General features: G+C 61.9%; 1 long non-coding RNA gene across 1 annotated transcript; it reads left to right on the forward strand.

Moving 5' to 3' along the window:
• The first annotated feature begins 10,187 nt into the window (after positions 1 to 10,187).
• LOC118601628 lies at positions 10,188 to 22,994 on the forward strand. Its single transcript, XR_004950390.1, has 4 exons — positions 10,188 to 10,296; positions 20,041 to 21,871; positions 21,976 to 22,128; positions 22,365 to 22,994. It is a non-coding gene; the product is annotated as an uncharacterized LOC118601628 (long non-coding RNA).
• The last annotated feature ends 2,437 nt before the right edge of the window (positions 22,995 to 25,431 follow it).

Raw genomic sequence — 25,431 nt, forward strand, 5'->3', positions numbered from 1 at the left:
TCATCCAACGGTTTTCTGAGTGTCTAGGTCTCGGTTCCAGGAAGGTTTGCTTCACCGGATCTTCAAAAGAGAAGTCCTGGGAAAGCAGGGTCTCTGCCTCGGGCGGTGCCCACAGAGGTGGCGGCGGCTCACACTGCTTCGGTGACACAGGCCTTCTCCTGTGTCTCCTGCGGCTGTGTGTTCATGCTGCACATTTAGCCACGTCCACGTCTTCACTGACACAGCCACATCTGTCTGTCACTGGAAGAAAGAAAAACCTGACACACCTCGTCCCGAAGGCAGTTTCTGTCCCTCAGTGGGACACTTTCCATAAGCTTTGTATTTGACCGAGAACAACGAGGATTGATTTTTAGGAGGCAATTTTTCCCTCTAACTAAAAACGTAATAACAATAATAAATGGAAGTCGCGCGCTGTCCCCACTCTGTGCCGGGCAGGTCCTCTTGTTAGACCCCATCAGATTCCACCTCTTCCAATAAGCCTCAGCCCAGGACCTAGAACCAGCACCAGGGACCGGCCGCCTGTAGGCGTGACCACGGTGCTGTGGGTTAGTCCTTGGGAAACACAGCGTGAGGAAAAAAAAATTTAAAAATAACTTCTAAGTGAGTATAAGGCAGTCACCCCCGCCCACTGCCCACGCCATTCGGCGCTTCCCCGGCGCCTCGCGCCCCCACACCGGCTCACAGGTGCTCGGGTTGCTCCCACTGAGCAGGACGCCGGCTGCGGGGAGCAGACACCCGCACAGACGGTGACACCTCCGGCTCTAGGGCCCGTCTCAGGCATGCAGGGTCCTCCCTGCACAAGTCTCCTCCTCGCCGCACCTGCCATCCCACCGTCCACAGAGGGACAGTCCCTCCTCAGGACGTGGTCAGTGTCGAATAAAAACGCCTGCCAAGGGCCAGTCGGAGCCCGTCACTTACCGGCCTTCGAGCAGATCAGCTTCTCTTGACTCCTCCTTCATCCATGTTTGGTGTGTTCGCTGTTTAGATTCCAGCCCTGCCAAAGCCGGCAGCTTGGTAATGACGGCGTTTCTCTCCCCTGAGAAAGCAGTTGTGACTCTTGGCTTTACTGGCTCTGACCCGGGCTGAAAACATCTGTTGACTTCTGCAACACGCAATGCCAAAGTGCCTGAGTTGGGATGACCTTTAAGATGAGTGATACAAAAATTATTTGGAACTTCATGTCAACACTGAGTGGAATTTTGCAGAAATCCAAAAAGCGTTTGATATAGTGGTTCTCTGAGGGCCTGATCACAGGCTTGGCAGCCTTGGTTTTTCTCTAATAAGTAATTCCACGTTATGGTACCCACAGAACGCCATGGCATGTCATTAATGCTTACAAGATGTCGTGAGAGGACACAGAGGAGCACACCTCCCAGCTGGAGAGACTTCGCAGTGTGAAGGCAGAGGCCCTCAGCTCTGCCCCAGGGATCTGGAAACCAGCACGAAATAGGCGGGTGTCCCGTGAGGAGTGTCCCTACATGTTCCTTTGAAGTTGGGACAGTATGTAAAAAACAACAGTGTTGGGAGAGAAAAATTCAAAACAAAATCCCAAAAGTACTCACAGTAAAAGGGAGGAGAACTGGGAATAAGGGAAAGAAATTTTAAACAGAAGAGAACCCTGTGATGAAACTGATTAAGGAACAAAACAAATAATTCGTCTGCAGCTGGATTTGTTAAAAGGAAAGCCTGAGTTTGAAGCCGAAGGAAGGAAAAGGCAAAACCAGCATTACGGAAATTTGGGCTGTGTATCACTGTCCACCAAAGGCATCGGAATGCAAACAAGGTCAGCGAGAATAATCTGAGCTGTGGAAAGCCTAGGACTGGTCACCCCAGAGCTGGAGGAAACGTGCTCCAGCTGTTAAAACCCACGAGTGAATCCACACCCACTCAGTGTGGGCCTGCTGGGCACTAGGCTCTGGGGAGACAGGGCGCCAGCCCTGGGTCCCTGCCCTCAAGCACCCGCCGTTCCCCAGGGAAGATGAGTAACAAGTGATGACAAGACAAGTGCCTGGAGATGACTGACGAACTCACAGTGTTAGCAAATGGCTGTTCAGGGAGCCTTGGGAGCATTTGCTAAGGGGTCCGTCCAGTCAGGGGCGATGAGCAAGGGACTGGGGAGACACGGTGCCATTTTAACCGAGCAAGTGCCATTCATTCCAACCTGGTCCTGAGTCACCAGGAGGAGGATCTCTCAGTGACCAGCTTGGGCAGAGGCAGGAGGCAGGAGAAGGCGCTGAGGGTGTAAAAGAGAAGAGTTCAGGATGGCTGGCGTGGAATGGAATTGGGGGAAGTGTAACGAGACGGGCCTGGAGGACCGGGTAGGAGGCAGGCCACGCGGCCTCCCTGTGGATTCGGGACATAAACCCATGAGCGACAGTTATAGGATGGAGGCCAAAGAAAGCGTGAAGGAAGTTTACTCTTCCCATGTGGTCACTCCTGACAAGGTGACTTACAGCAGTCACTACTGGGAAAAAGGCCTTTCGCACACCGGCCAGGCCCTCCGGGAGTGTGGCGCTCTGGGGACACACTGCACCCTGCAACTAGAGAATCACGGTACGTACACACACACACACGCGCGCGCGCGCATACCACCCACAGCTCGTCTCAGGAGTCAGACGAACCAACTGCACAGTACACCTGAGGCCCAGGTGCTCGTGCAGGGAGCCGGCAGCTGGCAGGATGCTGGGGCTGGGCAGGACACTACTGTGCAGGTCTCAGGCTGGCACCCTCCGGCAGCGCCATGGGTGGAGCGGTGGGGATTGCGGTTTGTGCCCAGCCTAGGTGTCTGCTCCGCGTACCCTATGACGGTTCCACCCTGGGCTCCAGACAGAAACCAGGAGTCACCCTGACCCCTCTCCCTCCTTTACGCCACATGCCGAGTCCATCAGCAGATGCCCTGTTGTTCTGGACTCCAAAATAGTCCCTGACATTACCCTGGACCAAGGCCCCACATTGCTGCCTTGAGCACTGACGTCACAGCCCCGCCATTTGTGGCCGTCCTCCGCGTGGTGGAGAAGGCCCTTGGGAATGTGAATCAGGACAGGCCATGCCCGGTCAGGATTCTTCGGTCCCCTCGGCACGAGGAGAAAACCCTCCTCAGGCCTCAGCCACCCTGTGTGCTCCTGCCCCAGCATCCTCTGAAGCCAGCCTGGGCCCAGTCCCTGGCTCCCCGCCTCAGGACCCTGTTATCCAGTGTCTGTGTCTCTGGCACCGGGGCCACTGGCTGCACTCGGAGGCTGTGGGAGATGCATGTGCCCAGGGTCCGCCCCAGACACCTGGATGGGACGCGGAGCCTCCTGTCCCAACAGGCTCCCAACGACATTTCTTGAGGGTTGAAGTCTGAGCATCCGCTCCAGAGAACCCTGTCCCCTGAGCCTGAAGTGCTGTGCCATCTGTTGGCTGCGAGTTTGCAAACCTGACCCAGCAACTGGTTAAACCCAGACAAATACTTGTTTTCCAAGGCCGGGCAGATGACCCCAGACGCAGCAGGCCCGTCTCCCCGACAGCTTGGAGTCTGGCCATCTTGCTGTCCGCCACCCTCGGCTCCTGCCATGATCCACGGGGTCCATCCTGGTTCCAGCTGTCACACTTTATTCCGGGCGACCAGAGGACAAAAGGAAAGGCCGTGACCCTCCCTGGCAGATGCATCACCTCCACTCACACCCCTATGGCTGGAATCCAGTCACGTGGCCACGTGCGGCTGTCACTTAAGTCTGCTCCGATGTCCCTGCCAGCTGATGTCCGGCATGTCATCGCTGAGGGAAGACCACACTTCGGGGGCTGGGGCAGCTCCCCGGCTCCCCCAGAAACCTGCGGATGCTTTAGCTGGAACGCAAAGCCCATGCCGCTGCGTCCCCTCCAGGCTATATCGTGGCTGTGCCCACGCGTATGACCCAAGCAGCACCCTGCTGGACCCCGAGCTCGTGAGGGCGGAAGTCATAGCCACTTTGCTCAACGCGTCACCCAGGCTGAGACGGGGCCCACTGCAAGGCGGCCCCCGGCCTGTTCTAGCTGAAGGAAGTCGCCCCGCCCCCCACGGCGGCCATGCGGGGCCGTGCAGAGAGGAGAGCCAGCCACCTCTCCCGTCCCGTCCCTGTGCCCTGCCGCGTGGACTCGCGCAGGTTGGCCCTTGTCCCTTGTCGCAGACTGGGGAGCGCCAACCCCACCCAGCTGTGACCCCGCGTGCTCTCGTCACGTACTGGAAGCTGGGAAGGGAGGAGCAGCGGGACCACGGGGAAGAGGGCCCTAAAGGCGGCAAAATCCAGGTACGCCCGCGCCCACGACAAGCCGACGAGTACGATCTGCCAGTTCCAAGGACAGGCTGTCGGATTCAGACAAAAATAAAGTAAAACAGCTTACAGGAGACGTGTGTGCAGCATAACGACACAAAATTTGAACCCAAAGCAACATAGAAGTGCGCAGCAGGCCACCGCGAAGCGAAGGATGGCGTCTGGGGAAACGTGACAAGGCTAGTGGCTCGGCGGGCACGACAAAGGGTGTCAGCCTCCGACCCGCGTGCGCCCGGCAGAATTCTGGAACCCGCTAGTCCCTTGGCCTGGGGGAGCGGCGCCCCTGCGCCCACCAACAGGGGAAACACCGTGAGTGGCGATGGCCTGACCTGGGCCTGCTCCGGCCGCGCACCCAGACCCAGCGGCCCAGCGCGTTCCACGCTCCTTGAGAGCACCCGCGACCCAGGTCCATGAACTTCAACCCACGTGGGGCCCGAAGGGATGGGTGTGGGTCGCACGACGTCAAGAGTTAAACGCCAGAGAATTGGGGTCCTACACACTCTGTACCCTCACAAGAGCATGGTGTCACACCTCAGCGAACGAGCAGTCACCCCAAATCCACATTCAGAAGCCTTAAAGCATCTGTCATCAGCGATGAGAAGAAGGGAAAGCGAACGAGCATCATTCAGAACTGACTGGCCCAAAATGCCGTATGTAGAAGGGAAGCTATGCTCGGGGGGTGCAGCACCCAAAACCAGGTCAGAGACGGGAGCAACGCCACCCCGTGGCTGAGCGTTCAGCTCCAGGACCTGAAAAGGGGTGACACAGATCGGACAGAACTTGGGGATCAAAGGCAAATCAACAGGGAGAAGGACCAACCCAACGTGACTCCAGCCCTCGGACGAGCCAATGGCCAGACGAGGAGGAAAAGGAGGAAGTGGACAGACGTGAGGAGTGGACGGTGGGCACAGGCGGCCTGACCTTGGTGATTGTATGGATGACGTAGGCGACACCGTAGGCACACAGGTGAAAAGGTGGCCCGGTGCCTGCAGCTCAGCGGGAGCCCAGTAGGTGTCAGTTTCTCACTAAATAAGACAGTAAATGAGTTGAACTGGAGTGTGGGTGGACACGACCATCCGCAGGGCCTCTGAGATGCAGAGGCTCCGTAGAGCCAGCCTTGCGTGGGCCAGGGAGCAAGTGACAGTGGAGGGCTCAGAATGGAGGCAGAGGGACACACCGCCCGTCAGGGGAGGCCTGGGGCTGCCGCGACCCGAGTTTCAAAGCCAGCGACTGAACCCACGGCCTCACCAGACAGATATGGGGGGCGTGGGGGCCCGCCGTGCCTGGGGCCCGGTTCTCTGCATTCTCCTGTGTGGGCCGGGCTGGTTCCGTGGGGGGGCCTGGCTTTGCTCCCCGTGGGTGTCTGGCTTACCAGGAGTGCAGAGGCGTATCCTCTCCCGTTCTCACAGTGAAACGCAGCCTGGCCACATCTGTCACCGAGAGTGTCCTGGAGGACTCAGGGTCCGTGCCCAAGATGAGCCAGGGCACACGGGAGACGCCAGGGCCCAGGCAGCTCCTGCCCTGGACAGGGCACGCCAGGGGCTTCGCGCACACAGGGCCTGCTGTGAGGGGAACCCACAGCGGGACTGTTTCAGGTCTTTGCTCGAGGGCGCGTCCTGGGAGGGACCATGGCGTCCAGCATCACCACAGCCCACCTCGTGCCCTGTGGCCGCTGCTGTGGGCTTCGAGGCCCAGCCCTCTGCAGGTCTCCGGGCTCTGTCCCCCTGCCGCAGCCAGTCCCCAGCTTTCTGCGAGTCTATAAGTCACCGCTGTTCTTTTCATAAATCCTCTTCCAGAGGATAATGGCCCACAGGGCCAGCTGCTTGCAACCTAGACCCCAGCGGATGCACAAGGCCTTAGTTCACAGTGTTGGGGGAGGGTGTGCCTACCTCCTGGGGGCGGGTTGCTGCGACTCCGGTACGCGAGGCTAGCGTCTTGTCCGTGTGTTACAGCTTAAGGCCAAAACAGTAGAGGTGATGAGCTTAACCTGACTGAAGGCCTCTGAGTAAGTAGCCGTGGGCCAATCCCCAGAGCGAGCCTGCCGTGTCTTCTGTCCTCGGGTCTGTTGTGTGCTCGTGCCCTGCTCTGCATTCTGGGTGAATGTCTTCATCCATGACAGTTGTCTTCTTGACTCCGATTATAAAACTTTGCAATCAAAGCAGAAAGGCCTGCAGCGAACCCCTTCCCTGCCTAAGTGAGTCTGTCAAGGCAGCAGACAAAACAAAACTCAACTCGATCGTCTTAGGAGGATGGGTCAGGGAGGTCTTTGCCGAGACGTGTTTCCAGAGCCAGCCTTCAATCAGAAGGTGCTTTTATCTTTGGGAGCATAGGTGAGCCAACCTGAAGACCGTGTAGCCACGGTCTCTACAGCCTTAACTACATGGGAACAGACATATGTCTCCACACACCAGGATGTGTGTTGCACAACTAACCCAGCCCCTCGGAGAGCATTGTAAATACAGTGACGTGTCTACCGAGAATTTGCCCAGTAAATCTGCAGGAAAAGACCGACGTCATCTAGGCTAGTGACCCCCAAACGACACCCAGGAGAAGGCCAGTGACACAGCCGAGGCCCTCAGTTGCTCATGCCCAGTCTGCCCTGGACTGTCTGTGTTCATCGAGCCTGTCCCACCTGCAGAAATTCGCCTGAGAGCCGCTGAACTTGGGGAAGGGAGGGAAGACCGCTCTCTCTGGACACTGTGGCACCCACCCTGCAGGCCCTCGGCCCTAGAAACACGCCAGGAAGTGTCCCCGGTGTCCCAAGCCTGTCTGGTGGGAGTGCGTCGTGAGCGTCTTGGCGGAGGAGCTGACTGCTCAGTGGAGAGAGCGGATCCAGGCTGAGGGGCCAGAACACGTGGCAGGAGCTGCACTCATGCGTGTCTTGTTTACCTGTCCGCCCTTCCCAAAGGCAGCGGTGCCCGTGAAGCCGGGGGAGGACCCACCTGGGCTGTCATGTTGCTCAGCACAGTTCCTGGCACAGGCTGGCCCTGAGCAGACAGTGGCAGGCAAATGGGGAACCCGTGTCACAGTCACGAAACGCTCGACATGGTCCCCGGCACCTGTGAGGGTCCTGTAACAGGTCAGCAGGCCCCAGGTGATGTTTTATTTGATGCGGACAGGATGATGGAGGAACTTAACCCTGTCACAGCAAGGAGCCTGCAGCAAAGCTGGTCTCTGTCCACGTTGATTCAAAGTCACAGAACTACCAGCGATGTGGAGTCAGGACTCCCCTACGTCTAAGGTGAAGTGACGGATCCCTCGAAGACAGGGCCCGTTTCTCATTCGATTTCTGTGTCTCTGTGTGTGTCTCTCTCCCTCTCTCTCTCTAGTTATGCCTACAGCATCTGGTATTTCCGGATGGCCTCCCATCCAAGTACTAACCTGCCTGACCCTGCTTAGCTTCTGAGATCAGACATCGGGCGTGTTCAGGGTGGCATGGCCGTAGACCATGGACCGTGGCTCCACTGGGGCGCAAACCCAGGACCTTCTGCGTGTAAAGCAGACGCGCTCACTGCTACGCTTTGCAGTCACGTCCCCTGCGTTTTCTTGAGTGAAATACTGAAGGCTCCGCGAGTATGCATCCCCAGGGGACACATCTGCGGAGTTGCTTAGAACACACACTGGTAGGTGCTCGAGCTGAGCTGTGACCAGAAGGCCAGCGAGGTCCCGGAGGGGACAGCTCAGGTGTGGCTTCTGCCACCTGTGAGGAGCCACTGAAGCTCGCGTTCGTGGGCACGCCTGTGACCCGGGGGTCGCTTCTCCCTCTGTCTGCTTCCCAAGGCTCATGCCGCGGCCCTTGCCCCACCTGCCTAAGGGGCAGAAACAGGCAGCGCGGCCCTTGGCGTGCCCACCAGGTCATCAGGGGCCCTCTGCACAGAGCCCAGCACGTGGGGTCCCAAAGCCCCGCGTCCTACCTCCCTGTCCCGTGCCGATGGCTGACCAAGCCGGCAGCCGAGAGCTCTGCTTCCTGGCTGCGCTGGTGCCCACCCCAGTGGGTCGCGGCTGGAACTTGCTGTGCAGCTTCTTCAGGGTGGGAGCACCAAGCCCGAAAATCTGGCCAGCTGCAGGTTTCGAGAGCCTCCAACACTCATCTAAGACAGACGTGACCGGGAGAGGGAAGAGGTGCACAGCACGCGATGGGGGCCTGGACTGTGTGCTGTCTCGCCGGCCCGGCCTGATGCAGCCATCTGTCAGAGAAAAGCCCAGTAAAACCGTCATCAGGCGCTTCAGCAGCTAGTCAGCCATGTTAGGAGGGGGGCGTGTGCGAAACTCCAGACGGTGATGTCGATTTGCAAAAGAAGGAAATTTGAAGCACAGTATGCTTTCTTCATACTTAGAATAATTTCGAAACCTTTTATAAAGTGTGAAGCTCAGTCATGACGAATCTAAAAAACAGGCCACCGTAATTGCTCACCATGTCTGGATTTTGTTTTGCAACTCCGGTCAGCTCCATGCCGACCAGGAGATGGCGGCATCACCCCCACCGTGGGGTAACCCCGCACTCCCCCGCGCGGACCCCACGGACACCGACCAGCCTCCCCGCCCGTGGGGTGCCGCGCCCACCCTGAGGGTGCACACTCTCAGTGGGCCAGCCTGGCCCCTTCGCGGCCGGCCGCCTGCCAGCTCACTGCTTTCGCTCCCTGCAGGTCGGCGTTGCCACGAGCAGGTCTGCGCACGTCCCGCTGCGTGGAGACAGCTGCTGTGTAAACGCTTCCTCCTCCCACGGCGTGTGTGCCACCACGTACACGGTCCCCGCACGGCCCTGCCAGTGGCATCGAGGGCGGGGTGTGCTCAGCAGTGGTTCAGATCACGGCTCCTGCACCCAACTTCACGGAGCCACTGCTGTTTTGTTTGTATGTGGAGGTGACACTCTGGGAGTTAGTGCTCTCTGCCTGGCAGGACGCTGGTGAAGTGCGTAGACAGCTGAGCTCAGGGCATGCTGCTGGAGCCCCTCCTGTGTGTCAGGCATGGCAGCAGGGGGCGCTGGGGGGTGAGGCCGCCGCCTCCAGCTGTGCGGCCCGCCCGCTGTCCCCTGGCCAGTGCACCTACGTTTAAGCTACTCAGGAGTCGAATGCAAACTGCAGTCCGCGGGATGCACTGGCCACATCTCAGCTGTGCCATAGCCACGTGTGACAGCGGCCTCCCAGCTGGAGCCCCACCCCACTGCAGGCCCGACCCCCACTGGCCCGGGAGGCTGGACAGACCCAGAGAAGCTTTTCAATGCGACAAGTGCTGGCTGTCAGAGACCAGCATAGGAGTGGGGAGGTGACACAGTGGGCGTGAGGGACCCTCTCCAGCCCTCCAGGACGGTGCGAGGTAACAGCTGGTGAGGCCCCAGGGATGGTCTGCGGTGCCAAGGCCTCTCCCGAAGCCGGGCAGCACGCGGGACAGGTCAGCCTCAGCACACAGGCCCAGGGTGCCGGCCCAGCCCACCTGTGCGGGACAGAGACGCAGCAGGCGCATGCAGCTGGGAGCGGTGCTTGCGGGGAGGTCCTGTGCAGCTGCCCTAGACCCTCTGCCAGCCTTTCAGTCTGGGGGACGGGGAGGGAGCAATGCGGAGGGGAGGCTCCTCCCACCTGCTCTTTCCAGAACTGTGTCCACTGGAAAACGGAACGCACTCCAGTCAGTGCCGCAGCACCTCCCAGAACCGGGCTGCTTCGCTCATTCACACCTCAGACTGTCACCAACCGCTGTCCCCAGCAGCCCCGAGGAACGCCCCACCATGTGCGCAGGGCTCTGCCCAGGCAGAAGCGTTTGCCTCCAGGCCTGAGCTCTGAACCACACCCAGCAGCTGTGGGCAAGAGGTGCCCCCCGCTGTGAAAGTCTGGGGGGTGGGGGAGCAAGGCGGAGGGATGGCTCACAGGAGATCACGTGACTCTTGCATAGCGGAGCCTCTGGGAGCAAAGCACAGGGTCCCCATCCACCCATTTACGTTTCTGAACCGCGCACCCGTAAACCTTCAGAATGTGTCGGAGTTTCTGCCTCTAGACCTTCCGGGAGCTGAGAGGTTGGTGCCACGGGCTGCACGTGGCTGGTGGGAGGGGGGTCCCGGCAGAGGACGCGCAGGAAGGACCGAACTCCCTGGTGGGCGCCCGGCTTGGCCTTGAGAAGCGGGAGGCCAGAGCAGCGGGGGACTGGAAGGCGGATCAAAGAGGTGGGTGGGGATGCGGGGCGTGGAGCGGCAGGGGGGGCGTCTGGGAAGGAGTGGGAAGCGGAGAAGTGAGGTGGGGGGTGTGGGGGGCGGGACACTGGGGGCGGCGGCGGGACAGTGGTGTGGAGGCGGGGCACTGGGTGGAAGGGAGAGGCAGGACAGTGGTGTGCGGGGCTTGGCATTGCGGGCAGGGGCAGGGCGCGGGGTGGGGCGGGGATGGGACAGTGGTGTGGGGGTCGGGACATTGGGGGACGGGGCGGGACAGTTGTGTGGGGGGGCGGGACAGGGGCGGGTCCAGGAAGTCGGAGCAGGGAGGTGGGTGGGGGCGGGGCAGGGACTGGACAGTGGTGTGGAGGTCTTGACATTGGGGGCAGGGACAGGCAGAACAGGGGGTGGGGTGGGGGTCAGGACATTGGGGGACGGGGCGGGACAGTTGTGTGGGGGGGCGGGACAGGGGCGGGTCCAGGAAGTCGGAGCAGGGAGGTGGGTGGGGGTGGGGCAGGGGCGGGACGGTGGTCTGGGGATCTTGACGTTGGGGGCAGGGACAGGCAGAACAGGGGGTGGGGTGGGGGTCAGGACATTGGGGGACGGGGCGGGACAGGGGCGGGTCCAGGAAGTCGGAACCGGGAGGTGGGTGGGGGCGGGGCAGGGACTGGACAGTGGCGAGAAGGTCTTGACATTGGGGGTAGGGACAGGGGGTAAGGAACGGGACATGGGGGGACGAGATATTGGGGGACGAGATATTGGGGGACGGGGCGGGACAGTGGTGTGGGGCGCGGGTCAGGGCGGGGCTAGGTGGGCTGAATAGGGAAATCGGTGGGGGCGGGGAAGGGGCCGCACAGTGGTTTGGGGGGCGGGACATTGGGGGACAGGGTAGGACAGTGCTGTGGGGTACGGGACATTGGGGGACAGGACGGGATAGTGGTGTGGGGGACGGGGCGGGACAGTGGTGCGGGGTGCGGGTCAGGGAGGGGCTAGGCGGCCTGAACAGGGAGGCGGGTGGGGGCGGGGCAGGGTCGGGACTGTGGTGTGGGGGGCGGGACATTGGGGGACGGGGTGGGACAGTGGTGTGGGGGTAGGTGCGGGGTGGGGCCAGGACGAGGGCGCAGGGAGGTGGGTGGGGCGGGGCGGGGCGGGGCCAGGACGCGGGAGCGGGGTGGGGTGGGGTGGGGTGGGGGCGGCGCCGCCTCCCTGCGGTTCGCTGCGGCGCCGGGAGGCGCGGTCCGCGCAGCCGTCGTTTCCGCGCCGAGCGCCGCGGGGCGGAGGCTCCGTCGCGTTCCCCGCCCGGTTAACGGCCGCAGCGAACGGACGGAGACCCCGCGCGGCGTCCCTGGGGATCTGGACGAGCCCGTCGGCTCGCGCCCCGCCGCACCCCCCGCGCCCTGGGCGCCACGCGGCACAGCGGGGCCCGGGCCCGGCGCCCGCCCGCTCGGCCTGCATCGCAGCGTCGCCCCAGTCGGACGGCGGGGCGCGGGCAGGCGCGGTTTTGAAAAGCACCGGTCCGGCCCCAGACAACTTGCCTCCGAACCCAGGCTTGGCGACATCCACACCGCCAGCTCCCGGTGGCCTCGATCGCCTGGGTCTCCTCATCCGGGACATGTGAAATGTCGCGATGTGCGCCTCGCAGGGCGCTGTGAATGCCGTGCGCTGTGTCAGCTGGGTGCCGAGCTCCGAGGCCGGCACGCTCAGGGCCTCCCGCTGACGTCGGCGATGGTTTTCGTCGTCGGGCCGTCACGCGCAAGCCAACCGGCATACCGCAGAGCCCCAAAGAGAGTGCCCCGCCCCCGCCCCCGTTTGTGGGGGGCGGGGCCCACCGGCCCTCAGGCTTTGGTGTTAACTGAGGGCGGGGCCAGGACCCCAAACCAAATCGCGCGGGGAGACTGAACCTTTATTGAGTTCCCGCGCCTTGCTCTCCCACCCCCACCCGCACCCCGCTTCTGCTCGCTGCCCTAGCGTCTGACTGCTTTACGCCTGGAGTCGGTGGAGTCACGCAGTGTGTGTCCTTCTGCGACTGGCTTATGTCACTCGGCTCTGTGTCCTCAGGGCTCGGCCACCTGGGCGGCTGCGGAAGGGTCTTCCTCTTCAAGGCTGGATACCCCATTGTGTGCACACACCTCCCGTTCCGTGCCCGCTCACCGGTCAGTGGACCCTGAGGTGGTGTCCACCGCTGGGCGCTGTGGACCTGGGGTGCAGACAGCTCTTCAGGGTTCTGACTTCGATTGTCCCGGATAAACGCCAGAAGTGGGGTTGCCGGACCCCATGCGGGCTCCACTCTGAGTTTTGGAGGCCCCCCCACACCGGTCCGTGTGGCGGCTGCACCCCTTCACATCTGCCAACCGTGAGGGAGGCTCCCTCCTCACCAACACGCGTGGTCGCTCCGGGCCTCGACGGCACCATGACAGGTCTGAGGTGGCATCTCTTGTGGCTTTGCCTCGCATTTCCCTGATGATTAGTGACGTTGAGCTTTTTCCCACGTGTCTGTTGGCTCTTCATGTCTTTAGAGAACTGTCTATCCGAGTCCTTTGCCCATTATTTAATCAGGTCTTTGGGGTTTGTTTTATTTCTTTGCTCTTGAGTTGTTTGAGCTCCTCATGTATTTTGGATGTTAACTCCTTGCGAGACGGCCGGTCTGCGGTCATGGTCCCCCGTTCTGCGGGCGCCTTCAGGCTCGGCTGGTCGCTTCCCCCGCTGTGCGGAAGCTCTTCAGTCGGATGCACCCCACTTGTCCATTTTTGCCCTCGTCGTCTGTGCTTTTGGCATCAGATCCAAGAAATCATCACCAGGGGCAGCGGTGTGAAGTTTTTTGCGTTTTTTTGCTCCTGGCATTTTACAGTTTCGAGTCTCTCATTTGAGCCTTTCACCCATGTCGAGCTGGTTTTGTGTGTGTTGTAACGTAAGGGCCCCATTTTATTTCTTCTGTGCCTGCTCAGTTTTCCTGGCACCGGCTCTGGGTGAGACCCAGCCCCCACCCATCTCTCCATCTCTCCACACCTGGGAACGGAGGGAGAGCAAGTCTGTCCTCGTCGACTTAAGGCCTGAAAAATGTAGCCTGTAACTCGACTTCCCCTTATTAGCCAGGAATCAGTCATCAACAGCTTACGTAAACCTCCTGCAGCCTGCACGCCGCGGGGTCATCCCCACCTGTGCAGCCAGTCGGGGGGAGCCGGGCCTTCGTGGGGGCCACAGTGGTTTCCTGCAGGGGTGAGGGGGCGCCCTCGCCAGAGGCGGGCGCCTGGCGAGAGGGCCTGCAGTCCTGGCCGTGGCCTCGCTGCCACCCCGCCCGTGCCGGTCTCCCCTCCTCCAGGCCCCGCACGCAGTTCCGGACTTCCCGCCTGGCACACCTGTTCCTCCACCTAGTTTTTTTCCAGTTTACAAATTGGGGCAAATTAAGAAAATGGAGACGGCTACCTGAGCAGAGCCAGGGCACGGTCCTCCCCGCCTCCCCGCCCGGGCTCGGCTGCTCCGCGCCCGAGCCGCCCCCAGAAGCGCCCGCCGTGCCGAAAGGAGGGAGGAAAAAGCAGATGTGACCCCTGCCTTCGCGCCCCCAAAGCCAAGGTGCAAGGATAAAGGGACCGTCATAGTGTCCCTTCCTAAGACCTGCTAGAGGCAGCCCTGAGCTGGCGCGGGCTGGTGGAGCTCCTCAGGCGCGGAGGGGTCAAAGCCGCCGGCCGGGCACGCGCTGCCAGTGACGGCCGAGAGGGGAGACTGTCTGGCTCGGTTCCGCTTTTGTTCCCGGCTCTGTTTCTCCTGCAATGTGTTGACTAAAGGCCCTCGCCGCTGGCTCTGAGTGTCACGTAGCGGGGGTGGGGACGGCGGTGGCCTTCCTGAAGACGGGGGCCTCCCCCGTCCAGCTGGCCGTCAGCTTGTGGGAGCGGGAGCCCAGCGTTGCCGGGCGCTTCGAGGTTTCAAGACAGGCTGGAAACCTCACTTTTATGGTAGCTCCTCTAAGACCGGCCGTTGGCGAGCAAACCGGTCCACGCACTCGGAAGTCAGGACGCTGGCGCCCCTCGTTCAGAAAGCCTGAGTGGAGCCGGGTGCTGGCGGCCTGCCGCGTCCTGGTCTGGGTGCTGATCACAGAGGCGTCTCCTTTGTGAAAGTTGGCGGAGCCGGGCGCCCACGCATGCTCTGCGCCGCATGGGCTCACACTGTGACCTGCTGCCCAGCAGCAGGTGGGAACTTCAGCATCTCAAGAATGAAGACACGGCCCAGGCCAGGCCAGCGCCCTGGTCAGCTCACGCCCGCGCGGGCTCCGCAAGGCCTCGGGCTCACCTCTCACAAGCCTTAGTTGAGAGAACTTAGATGGGAAAGGTGGATTTTCCTACCCCTGTTCCAGGGCGGGTGGGGCCGGCAGGTGTGGCTCCCGGCCCCCACTGCACCTGTCGGCAGGGCACAGACCCCGCCGGAGCACGTGGAGGCCACCTCCTTGCCGCCTGGCCGTCTGCCTGGCGCCCCTCCTCCCCACGGGCGGGCCTGCCCGTGCCTCGCGAGCCTCCACCTGTGGAAACTCAGTGTGACGTCTCCTCTCAGTGGAATGAAGGCAAACCCTGCGACCCAAGCTTTTGGGAGGACGCAGGTGACAGGTGACTGGAGAGGAGAAAGCGCCAGCGCCGAAGTCGGGCACAGCAGGGTCCGGCACTGGCCCCGGGGCCGGGAGCCGAGGGCCTGGCCAGGGCCGCCCTGAGCCTCCGCCTCCTCGCTCAGGGAGCGCGAGTGCCCGATCCCCGCCCCCACCACCCCTGGGCATGCAGCTGCCCCACCGAGCAGGGCCCTCGCCCTGACAGCCGGAGACACCGGGTCCTGGTGGAGACCAGGCACTGGCAGAGGGCGACGGGGACCGAGGTCGGCCCGCAGGGCGCCAGTGCCATTGGCCGGAGTGGTGAGGCTGGCGGATGCATGTCACAGAGCCGGAAGGACGAGCTGCCAGGCCCGCCCTCCGTGAGCCCCGCCCCCGGCCCCGCCAGCCGACCGCCGGAGGCAGGCGAGGTCGCATGGGCGCTGATGTGGGCACCTCACGGGCGTCGCTGGCAAGCTCCGGGCGACAGCGAGGGCCAGTCCTCCCCATGAGGACTTTCGCACGGAGAGGCTGGGGTCCCTGTCAGCCTGGGATTAGGAAACACACAAGCGGGTGAACGTGCTTCTCCCCAGAAGCCTTCTCCTGGTTTCTGCCCAACTCGCTGGCTGTTTTTCTCTCCGAACGTTTGATTCTATGAAAAGCCTGACAATATCAATGCGTTTCAAGTACACGGATAAACAACATGCGAATAAAAAGCACGTTTTTCCCCAAGAATTCATCCCTGCGGTTCTGAGTTAACCAAAAGACACCGACTTTCACTTTGGGAGGAGGGCGTGGGACAGTGTCCAACGCGCCCGAGGGACAGAGAGGAGAGGACAAACCCTGGTGGGCCCCGCCTGCCTCTGCCCACCGCCTCGTGGGACGGGGGCCAAGCGGGAATTACTACAGAAGAGACTCCCGCGGCCAGCAGGCTCACCTCCGGCTCGGCTCCGGTGTGAGGACGAAGGAACCCGGAGTGTGAGAAGGACAGGAGCCTTGGGGCCCGGCACCGCCGCGTGCCAGCTGGCCTCGCCCCGTCCCCTCCCTGCGGGGCGCACCTCGGCGGTCACTCACTGGTCTCATGTTCTTCATCTGCAGCAGAGGCCGGCCCCGCCCCGCCCCCCACCCCCGGCCGGCCCCGCCCCGACCCCCACCCCCCGGCCGGCCCCGCCCCGACCCCCACCCCCGGCCGGCCCCGCCCCGACCCCCACCCGGGCCGGTCCTGCCCACCTCCATCCGCGGCGCCCGTGGCCTCCCGCCGCCCGCCAGCACGTGTCCGTCACGCCCGCTGTCGCCGTCCGCCCCGCCACTGCACGCGGGCGTCACGGGGGCTGTGCTGAGCCTCGTTCCCTCGCGCGCCCAGTCGAGCCAGGACGCCAGGGCCTATCTGCTTGTCGGGCACACGTGCGTCCTTCGCGCCCGGCGCCGTTCTCGTCTCTTTAGCGACGTCTGCGCCCTGAGTGCTGGGCACGCGGTAAACGCTCGCAGGGAGGGCGGATGGAGGGCCGGCGGGGTGCGGGTCTGCGGCCACCCTCGCTCTGACAGCTCCCGCCCTGTGGCGAGGGGACGTCACTCGGCCTCTCCGAACCTCAGCGGTGAGAATTCTCAGTCGTGGATTCGGCCAGAGGACCCAGGGAGATACGGCCTAACAGGTCTCGGTGCAGTTTCTGCACAAAGAGCCTCGGGCGTTCGCGAGACGACACCCTGCGACGTGCGGGTGACGGGCCGGGCCGCTGGGCAGGGTGTTCGGCCGCCGTCCCTCTTTCTTTAAAGAGCACAGAGGGGCCACTCGGGTCGTCCAAAGCGAGGAAGGAGCTGGAGCACGTCCCAGGCAGAGTTCTCTTGAATTGGAGACGGGGACTATTTCAGAAATTTCATCCCGAGTGCCTCCTGCTACTGCGGTCAGAACGCGTAACGGGAGACCTGCCCCCGGACGAATTTCTCTGTGCAGCACACACTGCACGCCGGGCGGCAGGTCCCCCGAGCTCGGCCCCCCGAAAGCCGCCGTCCTCGGTCTGCGTCTGTGGACGTCCTCGGTTTCTCGCGTGCGCACAGCAGAGCCCGGCCTCCCGTGGGTGCCGATGTCGCCCACGCGGCGCCCGCCCGGTGCGCCCTGCCTCGCACGTGCCGGGCCCTCCCGTCTCCAGGGGGACGGGTGTGCCTCTGCGTGCGCAGTGCCTTCTCTGACACCCTCAGTGGGGACACGAGAATGGGCGAGTCGAACATGAACGATGCGTCTGTGCAGCTATCGCACTTACTCGGTGCCCGACAAGCCGTGGAGCCTTCCTACAGAAGCCGAGGACGCCCGAGGCTGAGTGCTCGGTGGGCGACCACGGTCACACAGGGGTTAACAACACGGGACTGCGACAGCCGCGCAGGCCCCTGGGGGGGGGCTGGGCCGCCCAGCTGGGCCTTCACGCTCCTTCCACCGGCCTGCGGGGCCGTTTCCGTGGTTCTCCGCCAGGCCAGGGCCACCGTGAGGAAGGGGCGGGCAGGATTACACCAGAGCCCAGCGCTTCAGCCAGGACGGGCTCGGAAGCATCAGCCACCACCGGCTGCCCCCCCCCCCGCCCCCCGCAGCTCACGGGCGCTTCTGGCCGTATCTCTGTTAGTCTTTTTTCTCATCTTCAAAGGTCGTACCTGCCGCTGCGAGACCAGAAGAACGAAGTCGGGCCGGAGGCAGGGAAGTCGGGTGGGGTGGCGAGCGCCCCGCTGGGCCCCAGCTTGCGGAGGGGCGTAGAGGTCGTCCTGCAGCCCCCTCGTGCAGCCCCCTGGGGACCGCAGAGCCTGGTGGACGTGTCACACGTGCCCCGAATTGTGGCCCTCAGAGCCGCCGCGGCCGCTCGCTCTTCCGGGGTCAGCGCGCGGTGTCCCCGCGTTCAGCTTGGGAGCGAGGGGCCGGGAAGCCGCAGCACTGCCGCTCCTTGGCTGCGGGGTGTTCGCGTTCCGCTAACTAAAAGCCTCGCAGAGCTTCTCTGCGCCCCCCAGATGGTGGACAGCGCCCGCCTCCCCCACCCAGTTGCCAGAGGGAGGCTGGAGCCTGGCCGCCGCGGAGTGTGGGGGCGAGTCCTGCCCCTCCCCCAGTCGCAGGCAGTAGGGGCCCCAAGGCTCGGGTTGCGGCCTTGCAGAGGGCTAGGCGGTGGAGCCGCAGATCCCTGCTAATGAGCGTGGTTTGCGGCCGGCGATGCCCATGGTGCGGGCGGCCCGGACGGCCGCACGAGCTTGGCCAGCAGGCCGGGGCCCGCACAGCTGCGCCTTAATGCTCGGCCCCGTGTGCGGCAAGGCCGGACGCCGCGGCCACCTGTGCGCAGCGCCAGCCCATGGTCTGTGGCTCGCGGGAGGGACCAGGTCGTTTCTGCCCCGAGGCCATTGTGTTACCCGGTCGGCTGTGAATTTCATTAACTTTTACAGTCCTGCACACCTGCGTTCTTAACAAGAGCTATTTCCCCTCGTGGGATGACATTTGTTTTTATAAAACAAAAATTAAATCAGAATCTAAGCCTACGAAGCTTTAAAAAAATGTGCGTGAAAACGATAGGCAGAGAACAGCAGCGGCGGGTGAGCGTGGCCGAGGGGCCGTGGCGGGCTGTCGCCGGCCCTGCTCTCTGCGGCGGGGGGACGCGGAGCCGTGCCCCACGCGCGGCAGCTCTCGCCGGCCGCCTGCAGACGGCGGGGAGCGAGCGGGAGGTTTGTGGGGCAGGGCCGGGGGGCCTCCTCACAGACAGCGGGGATCCGAGCCGCGGTCCGGGGCAGGGGCCGGGGCCGCGGCGTCTGGGCTGCTCCTTCCTGAGGGGACGCTCGGGAGGCGAGGGGCCCACGCATAGCCACGTCCTCCTCTGCGTCTCGCCGCAGGGCGGGGCGCTCCGCACCCCGGGAGCCGTGTGGCCGGGGGCGGCAGCGTGTCCCGCCACGGGCCGGCAGCACACGGCCGAGGTCCTGCGTTGCGGGCCCCGCGGCCTCCCAGGACGGGGCCCGGCACCGCAGCGGGAGGCCCAGGAGGGGGACAGGCGGACGGGCTCCGATTCCAGGACGGTGTTTCGTGCCGCTGACCCGCCAGCTCGCGGGTGTTCCCGCGCTGCGAGGTCGTCTTTCCCTTCGTCTCCTGTAATCGCAGATGAATCTAAAGCCGCCAGCAAGCGGGTTCGGCCCCGGCCCCGATCCTCGGGCCGCGGGCCGCGGGGCTGGGCTGCGGGTGACACATTCGGGCCGTCGGCCCCGGGACAGAGAGTCGAGCAGCTGAGCCGCCCTCGCCGCGGGCCTCACACTCGGGCAGACTCCGGGCGGCGCGGGGCCCCCTAGCTCTCCCACTCGTGCGTTTTGAGGGGCGCTGGTCGCCATGGCGTCCTGACTTGGGGGTTGGCCAGCCAGCTGCTCCCTGCCAGGTGCCCCGAAGCCCCTTTGCAAAGTGGCAGAGACGCACTTGTCACGTGATTCCGTCCCCGCTCAGCCCCTCCAAGGGAGGGGTTGTCCCCTCACCCCGCCTCCTGCTTTGACCTTGGGTTTCGGGGCTCGACTCAGCCGGAGGGGAAGAGAGGCCGAGGGACAGTCGGCAGGCCCAAGGCGGCCCCCCCAGAGGCCCCCAGTGCTCCCGTTTGCCCTCAGCGGGTCGTCTCTGGACGCCCCACTCACAGGAACGTCCCTTTCACTGGCCCGGCGTAGGGGCCCTGGCCTGGGCCGTGTTCCGAGGAGCAGGGGACAAACGCTGGTGGCCGCGAGCCCCCGGACGGGCTGCTTAGTCTCGCTGGGCGGCTCGGGGCAGCGTGTGGCAGCCGCGTCCCCAGCCCCGCCCGCCCTGCCTGTCACTGAGCGGGGGACGCGGGACTCGGCGCCAGGCAGCTCTGGGTGACGACGGCCCGTCCGCACAGCCTCGTCTCCGCAGGTCCCAGAGCACAGCTGGGGACTCGGTGACCATGGAGGAGCCGGCGCCGCGGGGACCCCGAGCTGTGGCCCGTCACCCTCGCAGGCCCCCCCCCCCCGCCCCGGGCTCAGCCCGCTTCGAGCAATCATGGCTGTGTTTTTCTTTCTCTTTGTTTTTATTCCCAACAAAGCTTGGCACATTGCGAGGAAGAACTCTCGTTTTGTTTCTCTTGAACGTGGATTTGAGAGAAAAAGATCGTGTGTCCTTCCGCTGGGAACGACGGCGCGTCAGAGTCGAGGGGCCTGAGGCCGCGGGAGAAGCATCAGGCAGCCCGGGGCCCTGGGCGGCTGCCCGTCCGCGGACGTGCGGCAGCGAGGCCCGCGCGGGGCGGCGGGTCCGGACACTTCCTCCTCCCTCCGCGCACGAGCCGCCGTGTGTGGCGCCCGCTGCTGTCCGCCCGCTGGCTCCGTGTCCACCTCACGCCCGGTCGGAGGCCGCTCGGCGCCTCCTGCGTTCCCCACTCAGAATCGGCCTCGCCCTGAGCGCCGGTGGCCCCCCAGGCGCCGTGATGTTCGTAAGGGACACGAAGGGCTTCCGCCTCGGAACCCGCAGTGTCCTCCGTAAGCGGTCCTCCCGGGCGCGGTGTCAGGGAGCTTCCGGAAAGCCAGCGGGCGGCCCTCCTCCTGCGTGAGCCCTTGTCCCGGCCCACGCGTCCCCGGCCCCACAGAGGGCTGGATGTAACTTCCTGGCAGAGGCCAGATCTCCCCAGTCAAAAAAAACAAAACAAAACCGCACCGGCTGCTGAGAAGACACAGGTCCATCCATATTATTACACGTCAACAATAAAGTTAAAGGATAATGACCTAAAGATGGAAAACTTCATGTGCAATTTATCATTTTCCCACATAACACCCCATTGGCCCACGGCGAAGGCCATCGCTAGCCTCCACAGCAGAAGTATTTGGATTAAGAACAGAAGCCTCGGCCGCAGCCTGACGGGAGACGTGGCCGACCCGTGGGAAACGCCGCTCACGGCATCTTGCTCTAGTTATCAGATTCCCCGTCGTGCTCTGGACCTTGCTTTCCAGACTCTTTGAGCTTGTAGAACTGGAAACCCAGCGCTTGGCAGAGCTTCATGGCATCTCAGAGCTTGGCAAAAACACAAATCTGTCTACCAGGATTTTCATTTTCTTAAGGAGTCCCAACTGTGGCCTTCTGAGACTTCAGCTAACTTCACAGGACCCCGCGTGAAACCACAGTCCTTGGCAACTGAGCAGAAGCCGGGAGAGGGATGGGGGCTGACGGCCAAGCTCCACCGCAAATCCTCGCAGTTCGAACCCTAATCTACGCCCATTCCCACCCTGAGCGCCCACGTGTGGCCTTCCCTTCACGCGCGTTGTCAGGGGTGACGTTTGTTAGCTTCGACGACTCCTTTCTCTTACCCGCGTCACGCCCGGTCCTGCGCTAAAGTCTAGCGTGGATTGTCTCGTTTGCTTCTCCCGATAATCTTACCTACAGCATCCAGATACCGCCCCTGTCACCGCTTTGCAGGAAAAGCACCAGCCGGGGTTAGAGGCCCTCTTCAGATCCCCACAGAGCGGGGGGGGGGGGGGGTTGCGGAGGAGGCCGCACTCACAGCTGCATCTGACGGACGTCAGGTTCACCTTCCTCGCCGCCGGAAACAGCCCCGCTCTCCTCTGCCAGCATTTCAGCCAGAGTTACACGCCTTCCTCTGAGCAGACGCGCTAATGCGACATACTGGCAAAAAGCTTTCCTGCTGTTTTGGACAACCTGGTTTTTTTTTTTTTTAATGACCCTATTAGTTAGCAGTTAGATGCCTGAGTTCCCAAATAGCTGGGAAGAACCCCGAACCCCATCACATGTGTTTCAGCCCCAACACTGAAACTAGACAAGCAGTGGAGTAAATCCAAGACCGTTCTTGTGAAATATATTCATACTCTGTGGTTCCAAGGTCTCGGTCTTCTGAAGTTAAAATCGTCACCTCGTGCAGCTGGCGGAAAGTACGTATACTTAGACAAGAGCACAGAATTGTAATTTTCCTAAGAAATTGTTACAGAGCATGTGCTACGCCCCATCCCCCCATCTCCGCTTATCCCTCCCCCAGAACCTGCCGTCAGGAAGCAGGAAGCGTGTGCCTCTCATTCTTCAAGACAGACGTTCGGGGACAGTTTCGTCTCTCGCTAGAAGCATGTGGACGTTCTCCTCCAAGTCAGACGTGTCCGAAGGTCAGCGAAAATCAAGACTGAACAAAACGAAGGTATGACGAAAGCGGTGGGCATTTGGGGTTTTATTTTTCAAGTTCAAAATCCAGAATAAAGTTTAAAGAGTCTTCTGGTTACGATCCAAAGTCTTGGTCTCCAGTATGAAATACTGTGTCACGTGGAAATAAATTATGAAGAGGAAACCTCTCTGTGGTGCGTCCTAACCAGCCCCCCACATTGCGTGTGGCGTCGGACATCAGAGACCCACAGGGCCTTGCGTTCTTTTCCGTAGGAAGCTCAGCCATCAGTCCAGCCCGGTTCCGATCCCAGCGGCATCGTGCCTGTGTGACCCGCGTGAGCTTCACGACCCGTGAAACGGGGTGGCGACGCCCAGCACGCTTCCCAGCATGCAGTGGGCAGTCTAGTGATCACCCCAGCCCGCCTCCGGCCGCTCGCCAGGCACCGTGCGGGGCAGGTGGACCGGCCCCCGCACCGGGACCTGCGGCGTTCGGGCCGGCAGGCTTAGTCAGCCACGCGGCGGCGTCTCCTGAGTCCTGCGGGTCCCTCTGATGCTCCGAAGTCCAGGTGAAATGCTGCTACCCGGGGCGGGTCCCTGACACACACACGTGTCTGAGGCCTCAGCACCCGGGACCCCGAGTCGGCGCCTGCTCTCGGGGGTGCTTGAGGAGGGTGACTAAGGGGAGTTTTGATGCAGGGAAAGATAGGAGTGAAGACCGAGCAAAGTCAAGGGAGCATGTGGCCGAGGAGCCAGGGCGCCCACCTCCCCACACGCAGCAGAGGAGGGCCCGAGGGTGCCCGCACCTCCCGCCTCCTACTGGCCCCTAGCAGCTCCCGGTGCCCGGGACATGCCGTGTTCACAGCCCCCAGCACGTGCACATGTTGAGAGCAGCTGCACCCTGTGTTCCACAGCCCTTCCAGGCGGCGCCCCGAAACTGCCCGCGTGTGCACAGACTCCCCGCGTGTGTGCAGGGGGGCTGAGGGAGGGGCAGGGAAGGGGGGGCTGCCCTGAAGCGCCGGCCCCTGCAGCCTCCTTGCGCCCCGGGCCGTGCATCTGCGACGAGGTCTGGCGGAGATGCCCGGTGGGCACAGGCGGGGTGCAGGCCAGTGCCACGCCCCTCGACGGGCGCCCATCTGGCCCCCGCGTCTCCTCCTCCCCTACCCCTACTCTCCCCAGTGCAGCCCTCCTCGGGGAAGTGCGGCCTTCAGAGGGCCCCGCAGGCGCGGGGAACAGCCTCTCGGGGTGAATCACCTTCCTGGCCACAGCGTTTCCGTTCCCGCCCCCCTTCCCGCCGCCGCCTGGTGGAAACATTGCCTCACGTCCCTGCCAAGCCCTCCGCCCACCTGCCGGCTTCCGGGGCCTCCTGCTCCAAGGCTCCCCTTGTCCCCCCAAGCAGGCCAGGCAGGCTGGCCGCCCCCAGCTGCTTGGCTGCCGAGCGCAGAAGGTGGGTCCAAGCCGCTGCAAGACTTTTAATTTCAGCTGTTCCCGGCTTCTCAGCTCAGAAGCCAGCAGGAAAGGGGGAGCAGCAGGCAAAGCACCGGGCAGCAGGGAGAGGCTCGGAGGCGCGGCCCCTGCCGTCACCGCCTTCGCCCAGCCCTGGCCGCAGTCGGCCCCGCGCGAGGCGCTTTCCACTTTGCTTAGCAAACACTGTGGCCTCCCGACACCACCTTTCCGGAATCCTTGTCACTTCAAAACCTCAGGGTCCCTGAGCCAACCACCTCCGAAGGCGAAGCCCTCCACGCACACCGGGGAACACTCTCCGCCACCACCGCCACCGCCACCACTGCCACTGCTCAGGTTGCCGATTACAAACGAGTCTTTTCCATTCACTCCTAGAACCGTGGAGGCTTTAATGCTAATATGCACACACACACACGACGACCCATGACTGGCAACTCTTTAAAATGTCCCTATGGGGACTTCAGTCGAGTTCTCTCCTCGCCAACATTTGACAGGCTCACTAAACGCGGGAGAGGGCACGGCCACCCCGTCCGTGGGAGCCGGCACCCCACGGGGCTGCCGCTCGGCTTCCTGCCGCGGCCCTCAGCACTCACTTTTACGAGGGCACGGAACCTGCAGGCAGCTCGAGGCGCGGCTGGTCTGAAACATGGAGAACACGGGTTCCAAAGTGCGATCATGTCACTTTGCAATACGCACAGTAAAAATTAACCAAACCACCAAAGTGTTGACAGGTCGCAGTTTGTAATTAATATGCTATTTATATATAAATTGATGTCTCTAAAGTGATCAACATTTGAAGTAATTCTGGAGTTAAAACAGTTTTTCTATTTTTTGAGCAATAAATTGTTTTATTGAAAACCTAGTCCTTGCTCAAATTAAGAAGAATCTCAAAAGGTATAAAAATGAGAAATAAATGTTTTTCTTTCTCATTAGAAATACATCTTGAACACATTGGAAAATGAACATATTTTTAAGGCAGTAATCCAGTTCTGTACTCTCTCTCTATATATACACGTACACACACACATATATATACATGTATACATATATATAGCATAATTGAGTTTATATTTATAATTACTCTTTTAGCATTTCCCATTTATATCTATTCGAAAAACTTAATTTTACTAGCTACATAATATTTTTAAATGCTTATGTATAATCACCTAGCCATTCTCTTATTACTCTAATTTACATTGTTTCTAATTTTTCATTATTGTAATTAATGCCGTGACAAACATATTTGTACATAAATAGTTATTCATACTCATATCCCCGAGATTCTTAGCAGTGAACTTATTCAGCCAGAAATATATCTTTTTTATCTTTTTATATCGACCCAGTTTAAACTTACAGACAAGTGGGAGGGGTCATACAAAAAAATTCCCACGTACACCTTCACGGGAGTTTCCTGAATGTTCACCTGTCACCACGCCGACTTAGGACTACCTCTCCCCCTCTGCCTCCTTCTTCTGTTTCTGGGTACCCTGCAGACACGATACATCTTCACCCCTAAACACATTGGTGTATGTTTTCTAAAATTAAGTCTATTCCTCTGCATGACCACTGTAAGAATCGAGCTGAACCATTAAGGTCGACAGAACGCATCATCTGGCCTGCAGATTCCTCCACCTGTCTCGCCCACGATCTTTACAGCAACAGGAAATCCGGGACCGACCGCTGCTGCGGCCGCCGTGTGACGCGGCTTCCTAGCCCAGTGCAGCCCCGCACCTGTCCGTGGTCACGATATCGATACCGACACCTGCGAAGAGTAAAGGCCAGTCGGGTTGTCGCGCGCCCTGCACTCGGAGCCTCCCGGGCATTTTCTCGGGAGGAGTTTCTGGCTGCTTGTTGGGGCGGGAGGGGGGGAGGGGGGCGG

Source organism: Rousettus aegyptiacus, unplaced genomic scaffold (assembly GCF_014176215.1).
Source record: "Rousettus aegyptiacus isolate mRouAeg1 unplaced genomic scaffold, mRouAeg1.p scaffold_m13_p_4, whole genome shotgun sequence".
Lineage (NCBI taxonomy): Eukaryota > Metazoa > Chordata > Mammalia > Chiroptera > Pteropodidae > Rousettus > Rousettus aegyptiacus.